Raw genomic sequence first — 9,891 nt, forward strand, 5'->3', positions numbered from 1 at the left:
CTGGGTGACCCTGCGCGCCCCTCGCGGTCCCCCCCGCGGGGGCAGCTCGTCCCCCGCGGCCCGTGCCAGCCGCCGGAGCCCACCTGGCCCCTTCCATCAGCGTTAATCCCCGTGCCTGCGGGCGGCGGGGCGGTGGGGTCGCCGTGCCCGTGTTTGCACCGCTATGGAGGTGCCTCAGAAACCATCGCGCTCGTGGGTGGGGTCTGTTTTCTCGCCCAACAAAGCTGTCCTTCCCCGCTCGGCACCTCCTGACCGAGGTAGAGCTGCTGTGACATCATGAAAGAGGGATGCGTCTTTGCCTTTTCCGTGCGATCTGTGCCACGGGATAGGCCTGGTACCCAATATCCTCCCGTCCCAGGTGTATCACAGGGCTTCTCCTGAACATCTTCTTTTTGCAGATGAACAGTTCAGGTCGGCAGCTTCTCACCTTCTTGGTGACTGGTTCTGGAAATTAAGGGTAATTCTTGTCTCAGCTTTTCTTGCAGCGCCCACTGGTGTAGCACGTACAGATACCCATATCTGGATAAAAAAGAAAATTATTTCGAGGGGTTTGAACTGGGTCTGACTTTTGTGTTTGCTGTAAATCCCTTAAATAACTGGTCATGCAGCTAAGGGAACATGGAGTGTCAGTGTAGATCTTAGTGCTGGGTGTAAGTTCACCCCTGTGCACTTCCTTATCTGTGATGAAACATCACCCAAAAATTGCACCTCAGACTATAACACATAAAAATACTCTCTTAAGCAAGGCTTGGGAAATTTAAAGTGAAAAAAAAAATCTGTGACAGCTAAGAGAAAATTATTTTCCAAAACCTCTCAGGACCTCAACTTGGCATTTTGCTGAATTTTTGGGGCACTGTGTGACAGTTAATGTTGTCCCTTCCCATGGCATAGCCTGGCTCTGGGAGGCCAGATGGGTTTGCTGCTGTGGCCAGGGTGTATTTTGGCACTGCTTGGCAGATCCTTGCTGGGATCACATGACATTCCTTGCCTTTGGAGTTCGTTGGGAAGGTTTATTTCAATTCTCAAAGTTAAAAATAGTCAACGTCATAGTTAAAAAGTCAGCAGGCACAGTGGCTCCTGCTCCAACAACTCGTGCTTTTAATAATTAGTTGTTTAGTAATTAGTATTAGTTGCTGGTCTAACTGTGCAGTTTTGGGGCCTTCAAGAGGAGTATCACTAAGCTGAGTAGGAATTGTGCATGTGCAGATTTTGGAAGTGTTTCCCACCAGTGGGACCAGCGGCTGTTTGTTTCTGGAGTGCCTAAACTGGAGGGCAGAGATGTTTTATTCCCTGATTTCTGAACTGAATGTCTGGTGATGGTAGCTGTGGCAGGTGTGTGTCTTCACAGTGGAATTTGGCAGGTGTTGGGGTACAAATTGATTTTCTGTGTGGTGTTTAACTGCCCAAAGATGCCTTAAATGTGTTGTTTCCATAGTCCTTCTGTAAGTTAATGTGGAAACCTGGAGGGAAGTGTCCTGTCCAGACAATGTCAATTGTAAGGGTGATTCTCCATTAGCACCTTGGGAAAAACAGCCCATCCCTGAGGGAAGAATCCAAACACCTGGGTTTTATCCAGGTCTCCTCAGTTCTCTCTGCATTATCCCAAACAGTGCAGCAATGTGGCTGAAAATGGGATTTCGAATTCCCCCTGCTGACAGCAGCTCTCACACTTGCCCAGGTTGGCCCTGCAGCAGCAGTGGCAATCCAGGAACCTGGAAAGGGGTTTTCCACGGGGGTCCCTGCTCTGGGGAATCCCAGCCCTGCAGCTCTGCTTGGTCTTGCAGCTGGAAGATCAGAGTTTCAGGGAAAGCCTCCCATGGAGTCTTTGACCTGTAGCAACAAGGAAATGTGGTTTCCAAAGCCCTGTGTACACAGTGGGTGACGGGAGGTGACTGGATCCTTGGCTGAGGCTCTCCTGTGTTTGAATAACCCCAGCAGCTCTGGTCCCTGCCCTGGGTTTGCTCACAGCTCTGCCAACAGCCTGGGACACACGTAAAATGTACTGGGGTGTTTGGTGGGGGCTGGAGGCAGGGACAGACCCATGGAATCCTGGAATGGTTTGGGTGGCAAGGGACCTCAGGGCCCACCCAGTGCCACCCCTGCCGTGGCAAGGACACCTCCCACTGTCCCAGGGTGCTCCAATGCCCAGCCTGGCCTTGGGCACTGCCAGGGATGCAGGGGCAGCCACAGCTCTCTGGGAATTCCATCCCAGCCCCTCCCCACCTTCCCAGGGAACAATTCCCCATTCCCAAGATCCCATCCATCCCTGCCCTCTGGCAGTGGGAGCCATTCCCTGTGTCCTGTCCCTCCAGGCCTTGTCCAAAGTGCCTCTGAGCTCTTCTGTAGGTTCCCCTCAAGCACTGAAGGCTCAGTCTTTACTTTGTAATGAAAAGCAGGATCTCAAGGAATGTTGAAACTGGCCTCTGTCTATGGAGGAGGCATGGGGAAAAGATTTTAATTCTCTAAAACCAAAGTCCTGATTGCATATGTAAGGGAAGACACCCTAACAGAGCGTTTCTGCTTCATGTCAGTAACTTCTATCACTTCACATTTCATCTTTGCACATTGATCCTGCTCCATGATGGCTGCTGGGAGATAACTTACTGGCCCTGTAATTTGACATACTCTCACTTTGACTTTGAGTCACTTCAATCTAATATTTCCTGCTAAAGCAGCAGTTAAGCTCCTGGATGTGCTGAGGTGCCAGCGTGAGTGATTTCATTGCCCCTTCTCAGGCACTATAAATATTGCAGATGGCATTTCTGCAAGAAATCCCAGAGTCATGGTAACCTCCCTGGGGAGGCCAGGGCCTGGGCCTCCAGCCCTGCCCTGCTCTTTGCAGGTACAAAAGGAATAAACCTTGGAAGGCTTAGCCCATCACAAATAATTTTAAATTTTAACTGTTCTTCAGTGATTTTTTGGTGCAAAAATAATTTTTATGGTATTTGGTTTTGAGAACTGTGATGACTTCTCAGTTGTGCTCGAGGGTCAGTGAGTGGGTGCAGCTGCCCCTCTGGCACTGCTGCTGCTCCTCATTTTAATGCTCTCCCTGCTACCAGCAGATTGTTTTTGTTTTAAATGTTAAAAATGTTAGGATGAGTAACTTCCAGGCAGCATATCCCTGAGATCTTATTTTTTAATATCTCTTTATTGGCACTCAGTGTGTCAGGTTGTTGATGGTTTGAAGTGAGCTGTGCATAAAGGATCCATAGGAGCTGTGCCCACTTTGTGGAGCTCCTGAGGGTCCAACCTTTGGCACCTGGGAACAGGTAGGGAGGGGAGGGAGGCTCTTCTGGCCAGGATGGCTGCTGAAAGATTTGAATGCCAGAACTGAGCCTAAGCATGTAATCACTGCTGTCTGACTAAGTCCAATGCAAATGGAGATGAGTCACAAAAAATGTTTTCCCATGAAATCTCTAGTAACAGCTCAGGAGAACAAAGGGTGTGTGAGTATTGGGAGATTTCCCCCAATGTTCCTGATGGAAGGTAAAACTTCCCTGCATCTTTATCCCTCCCCAGTGCTCCTGATGGAAGGTAAAACTTCCCTGCATCTTTATCCCTCCTGGAGGTGCCAGCTGTATTTTGTGTTCTTGAGCTTTACTCACCTGGCTGCAAATGTACAAATCCAGAGATAAAACCCAGTGATTTTTGAGGTTTGTTTTATTTTGAGCACAACCAAAGCTGTGCTAAGAGCATGCAAAACTGTTGTTTTAAATGTGAAAGTATAGGAAAACTACTTGGGTTAAATAATTATTTTTTAATTCTTTCTTTTGCCTTTATTGTAATTGGGTTTGAGTTGGAACCACTTGCTTTGAAATTGCTTCATATTGGCACATTGGGGCACTGAAGTTTTTAAAATTAGTCCTCAAGAGTCCTCAGGTAATAAATCCAAGCTTGTTTGTGCATCCTGGGTGGATTTGTTCATTCAGGATTGTGATATATTAATGTCAGAAGGAAAGAGGGATCCCAGGTAGAGAATGGGGAAAAACTTGCCAGATTTGGGAAACAAATGATGGTTTGAGTGGTGAAGATGCTGTTGCTGTGCAGGGGTTGCAATGAAGTTTGAAAAACAAGTGATTTCAGGATTCAAATAAAGCAGGGGTTACTACACCAGTGGGAAGTACTGGCTTGCCTGTTGCCAGAAGTTGAGGCTGTTCCAGGCCAGGTTGGACAGCACTTGGAGCATCATGGTCTAGTGGAAGGTCTCTGCCCATGGCAGGGGGTGAAATGGAATCAGCTTCAAGGTCCCTTCCAAGCCAAACCATTCCACAATTCCATCATTATATCCCGTTTTTGTATCCTGCCTACAGGAGCAGCAGCAGCTGTGAGTTGTGTTTATGTTGTGCCCAGGCTGTGGGCTCAGTCTGCTTCTGACTGCTGGCATGGAGCAGGTGAATTAGACAAGGAAAAATCCCAATAAACCCTGGCCCAGCAAAGCCCCCTGATCCCAACTCCTGCTCAGTCATTTCCATGACCTGAACCCATCAGACAGCAGGAGAGGCCAAAGTCATTTCCACTTGGAGGTGGCTGTGCTGCAGAACTGGCTGCCAGGGGAATTCTGGAGAGGAAAAGATGGGTGGGTTCAGAATGAAAGTAGAAAATGGAAGTGGATCTGTAGGTGGGCATTGAATGCAGTGCTCTGGATGCAGGCTGGAGCCTGGGAATCCCCTGGGCTCTGGGCTGCTGGAGGCTGGACAAGCATTGTCTGGCCTGGAGGGGGGTTCTCCTCTCCTCTGTCTGCTGGGACACCCAGGGGAAGGGTTACAGAGCGAGCTGGACTCGTGTGGTGCTGTACAAAAAGGGTGGTTTGGTTTTGGTTTTCTTTTGTAGGGTTTTTTTTGGGGGCTTTTGTGTGTGAGTGTTTGGGGATTTTTTTCTCATGTAGGGCAGTGAATAATGAGCAGCAGTTTTGCACACGCCTCACAGAGCTGATGAGAAGCTGGGGATGGCTGTGGTGAGGAGCTGAGGAACTGAGCTGGCTGCAAACTTCTTTGTGTAACGTGGCTGTTTTTTCAGCTGAGCTGGATCAGTTCCCTGATGGGGCTCCTCAGGTTACCCTCTAAATCCGTGCTGGTGGAGTGATAGGGCAGCAGGGGCCATGGAAACAGCAGAGGAGGTGGTGCTTGTACTCAGAATTCCAGGATCCCTGAGGCTGGAAAATCCCTCCCAGCCCATCCAGTCCCAGCTGTGCCCAGTGCCCACCTTGTCCCCAGCCCAGGGCACTCAGTGCCACATCCAGGTGACACCTGCAGGGATGGGCACTGCAAACCTCCCTGGGCAGCCCCTGCCAAGGCCTGAGCACCCTTTCCATGCAGAAATTCCTCCTGGTGTGCACCCTGAGCCTGCCCTGGCCCAGCCTGAGGCCATTTCCCCTTGGCCTGTCCCTGTTCCCTGGGAGCAGAGCCCGACCCCCCCTGGCTGTCCCCTCCTGGCAGGGACTTGTGCAGAGCCACAAGGTCCCCCCTGAGCCTCCTTTGCTCCAGGCTGAGCCCCTTCCCAGCTCCCTCAGCCCCTCCTGGGGCTCCATTCCCTTCCCAGCTCCGTTCCCTTCCCTGGACACGCTGCAGCCCCCGCAGGTCTGTCCTGGCAGGAGGGGCCCAGAGCTGCCCCCCGCACTCGAGGGGCCCCCGCGGGGCCAGCACCGGGGACGGGCACTGCCCTGGGCCTGAGAAGTTCCCCATGAAAATTTGCTTTCTGGTTGCAGTTCCACATTAACAGACCTGTTGGCAGCAGTTCCAGTGCCTGGCCTTCCCTCCTCCCTGCCCCCAGTATGAAACAAACCCCAAACTGGGCTCTCTCCTCTCCTGCTGCTGTTGCTGCCTCAGGCAAAGCCGGTCAGGGAAGGACGTGAACACTGCAGAGCTGCTTCCTTGAGCCCAGTGCTGTGCTGGCAGCCCTGCTGCTCCTCTGTCCTTGCTCTGACACGTTGGTGATGTGCAGCTGAAACTCAGAGGGCAGCTGCTCCCCAAATGTGCTGAGCACAATCAGGAGCCCTGCAGCGTGCCCAGGTTGGCTGCTCCAGTTAAGCCAGCTCTGTTTCCAGGAAGGGACTGAGCTGTCACTTCAGCAGTGACAGAGATGAAGAGTTAGGAAGTCACTGATATTTTCTGGGGTAATGTGTGTACAGATTTGGAGCGCAGGCTTCGTGATCTGTGGGCTGCTTGTGAATTTTCAAGGCCAAACAAAATGTCTGTTGGTGTTGCTAGAAACTTGTTCATGAATGCCTAAGCAGGAACACAGCCGTCGTTTCAAGTAGCCAATGATTAGTTTTTAGTGCCTTGTTGAGTGATAAACACAAATGGGAGATGCAGAGAAGTGATTTCCTCTTGACTCCTTGGTTTTTGTCTTTTGAAAGAAAATCTGTTGTGCTCTTGCAGAAGGTTTTCTTCCCTGTGAGGGCGGGCAGGCCCTGGCACAGGTTGCCCAGAGAAGCTGTGGCTGCCCCTGCATCCCTGGAGCTGTCCGAGGCCAGGTTGGACTTGCAGCACCCTGGGTTAGTGGAAGCAGTTCCTGCACATAGCAGGATGTGAAATGGGGTGAGCTTTAAGGTCCCTTTCCATCTAAACCATCCTGTGATTCACCAATTCTCTTTACCCTGAGAACACACTTGATCTTTTCCACTCTCCAAGTCAATACTGATATTTAATTAGGGCATCGATTGAGAGCCTATTGATGAAAACCTCATCAGGGAATAGGAAGAATCAACCCTAGCTTGAAGAATTAAGGCAGATGTTGCTGCCTGAGGTCCAGCAGTGCTGCCTGGGAAGGGCTTTGCCTTGGCAGGCCCTGCTCCCTGTCCCTGCAGCCCCGGAGCAGGGCGTGGGTATCCCCACCCTGGGTACCCACAGCTTGCTCCCTGCTCCTCCTCCCTGGAGCATGGAAAGCCAGCGTGTCCCTGCTTGTTGGTGAGCTGGAGAGCCTCAGGAAGGATGGTGGCTGGGAGAGGGCTGCTCTGCCAGCAAAATTCATCCCACCTGGCCTCGAGAAATGCCCAGACAGGACTCAAGAGCAGAGCAGGTTGTACGGATTCTCCAGCAGTGGCAGCCTGTTGTGCCATCAAAAAGTCATGGAGCAAAAAGTAGAGAAGGATTTCAGCCTTGGTTTGTGTAACTCTTGCAGGTGGCTAAGGGGCTTGAGAAATGCTTTGTGAAAAACCAGCTTGGCAAATTCCTGGTGCTGAGGGAATTCAGCAAAATTCATCCCACCTGGCTTTGAGAAATGCCCAGACAGCACACCAGAGCAGAGCAGGCTGCACGGATTCTCCAGCAGTGGCAGCCTGTTGTGCCACCAAAAAGAGCAAAAAGTAGAGAAAGATTTCAGCCTTGGTTTGTGTAACTCTTTCACAAAGCTTGAGAAAAGCTTTGTGAAAAACCAGCTTGGCAAATTCCTGGTGCTGAGGGAATTCCCTGGCTGGCCCTGGAGAACAGGGAAGAGACCAGAGCTGCTCTTGCAAGTTGTCTTGAACGTCTGGTGTTTCGGTGCAGCTCAGCTGTGTGGGTTTTCCTCTCTCTCTGTGTGGGTTTGACTACAAGTCTTGTGTGGGTTTAACTAAAGTCTCTGCATGTTTTGGTTCTGTTCTGTAGCTAAAACAACTCCAGGCTTTCTCTCCCACTGGGATTGTGTCTGTTCTCTGCAACCTGGAGAAGCACTCGTTTGTGTCTTGCATTTCCAAAATCTGACTTAGTGCTCCCAGAGAGACACCTGCTTTCCTGAGAGCTAACAGGTATGGAATTTCTACAGTTAGATCCATTCCTGTACAGCTTTTGCCTCAAGGATGCTTCTCAAACTGGTGTGCTTTCATGTTTGGATCCACTGAAGCTGTTCCTGGACTAGGAGGAGTGCTGGAAATGGCCTCTTCCACAAACCATGGCTCTGGTGTGGCATGCTGCTGCTGCTGGGTGTGCTGGGAGTTCCTTTGGTGCTGGGATCAGCATCATGCTTGGGCCAGGTGTCCTGGCCTCAGATCTGAGCTTCAGAACCCTTAAAAGCCTGGTTCCAAAGGTGGGTGGTGCTCTGGTGGGCTCAGGTGTCATCTCAGCATGTCCAGGTGGGTGGCTGACCTGGCCTGGGTCAGGGGATGGTACCAGCTACGGGATTTATGGAAGGTTCTGGAAGACTGGACTATGCCATCTGCACCTTATGAGAGCAAAGTCTTGCCTCTGTTTCCTGACAACTTTCCCTGAACGGGCTGTACCTGGTCCCAAATAAGTTTTTCTGCCCCTGAGATGGTTGTGTCTTAAGTGGGTCTCACCAGCATTGTAATCTTCTACACTAAAGGTGATTTTATATTTCCTTTCAGGTCTCACCATTGTAATCTTCTACACTAAAGGTGATTTTACATCTCCTTTCAGGTCTCACCATTGTAATCTTCTACACTAAAGGTGATTTTACATCTCCTTTCGGGTCTCACCATTGTAATCTTCTACACTAAAGGTGATTTTACATTTCCCTTCAGGTGCTCAGTTACTGACTTTGGGCACCTGGAAGTAGGAACTCACCTATTGGTGTCTGACATATTTATTTGCCATCTCCTGCCCTTCCAACCAGGCCATTGTACCTGTTCTTCCTCACCACCAAATCCCCATGGCAGGTGACTTCCCTGAGGGCAGGAGGTGACACCTGGCATGCAGTGAGGGCACTGCTTTGCACTTTCATTACTGCAGATCTGTAATAAATGCCTGAACTCAGGTCATTGGAATGCTGGTAGCAGTACCTAGAAGTTTCCAGTTCCTCAGGTAGCAGCATTGATTTCACACCTTCCTAAGCTTGCTGCAGGCTGTGTCTAATCCCTCCTCTCCTCTCCCTTCTCCAAGTGGGATTAGGAGCTCCTTGGAAGCTGAGCTGTCACCTCCATCCCTGTGCACGTGGCAGGACGTGTGTGTGCCTCTGTCACTCAAGAGGGGGCTCAGACGTGGAGCCTCAGCACAGCTGTCTGCTGGTTAAAGGAGTCCCTCCAACACTCCTGATTCCTTGAGTGTGCTGGGAAGGGCTTTCATCTCCAGGGAACTTTTGATCTTCCCAGTAAGCAACAAAGTTACTTAGTTCGTTATTTTGGCTACACACATCTCTGGCAAAAGCAGAAGTAAATCCTGTCTAGTTCTTTGGGATTTGTGCTTCTTCTGGGTCTGTGCAGGACAGCATGGACCAGGAGTGTGAGTTCTCTGGGAAGTCTGCTGTGTCTCATTCCTGTTTCAGCGAGCAGAAATGCTGTGTGCTCCTTCAGAGGGGCTCAGAAACCTGCAACAGCATTAGGCTGGCAGTGTGTGCTCAGCTGAGGTGGCCATGTGCCATGAGGATGTGTCCCAACCTTAGGGATGTGTCCCCAGTGTTAGGGACGTGTCCCCAGCCCCAGGGACGTGTCCCCAGCCCCAGGGACGTGTCCCCAGCCCCAGGGACGTGTCCCCAGCCTCAGGGATGTGTCCCAGTGTGCTTGAGCCCTTGACCCAGCCAGAGAACAGGAGATGGAGCTGCCTGGGTTTGGGTCATGGAATGACAGAATGGATTGGGTTGGAAGGAACATTTAATATATTCCTTACTCCACCCCCTGCCATGGGCAGGACACCTTCCCAGATTGTTCCAAGCTCCAGCCCAGCCATGGGCTGTGTCAGAGAGCAACACCAGGATTTACAGGAAAAGAGCTGAGGTTACTGCAGAGCTCTGTTAGCAGCTGGAGCAGCAGCCCCACAGGCCCCAGGGTGCCAAACCACAGCACTGACAGTCCTTGTGTCACCTCTGGCAGCTGCTGGGTGACAGCACCTGCACTTGCTCAGAGCAGAACTTCTCACAGCACCTCTGTTGCCTGCTCTTTCTGCCTCTCGCCCACCTGCAGGGTTAGAAGCTCTTTCAAAGCTTCCAGATGCTCTGAGGATCATAAGGAGACCTCATCCAGCA

The 9,891-nt window shown here is 51.0% G+C and overlaps 1 protein-coding gene across 1 annotated transcript in view; it reads left to right on the forward strand.

Moving 5' to 3' along the window:
• RAB10 (RAB10, member RAS oncogene family) overlaps window positions 1-9,891 on the forward strand; it is a 45,295-nt gene that overhangs the window by 809 nt on the left and 34,595 nt on the right. The window lies entirely within an intron of this gene.

Source organism: Geospiza fortis, unplaced genomic scaffold (assembly GCF_000277835.1).
Source record: "Geospiza fortis unplaced genomic scaffold, GeoFor_1.0 scaffold150, whole genome shotgun sequence".
In the NCBI taxonomy this organism is placed as follows: Eukaryota; Metazoa; Chordata; class Aves; order Passeriformes; family Thraupidae; genus Geospiza; species Geospiza fortis.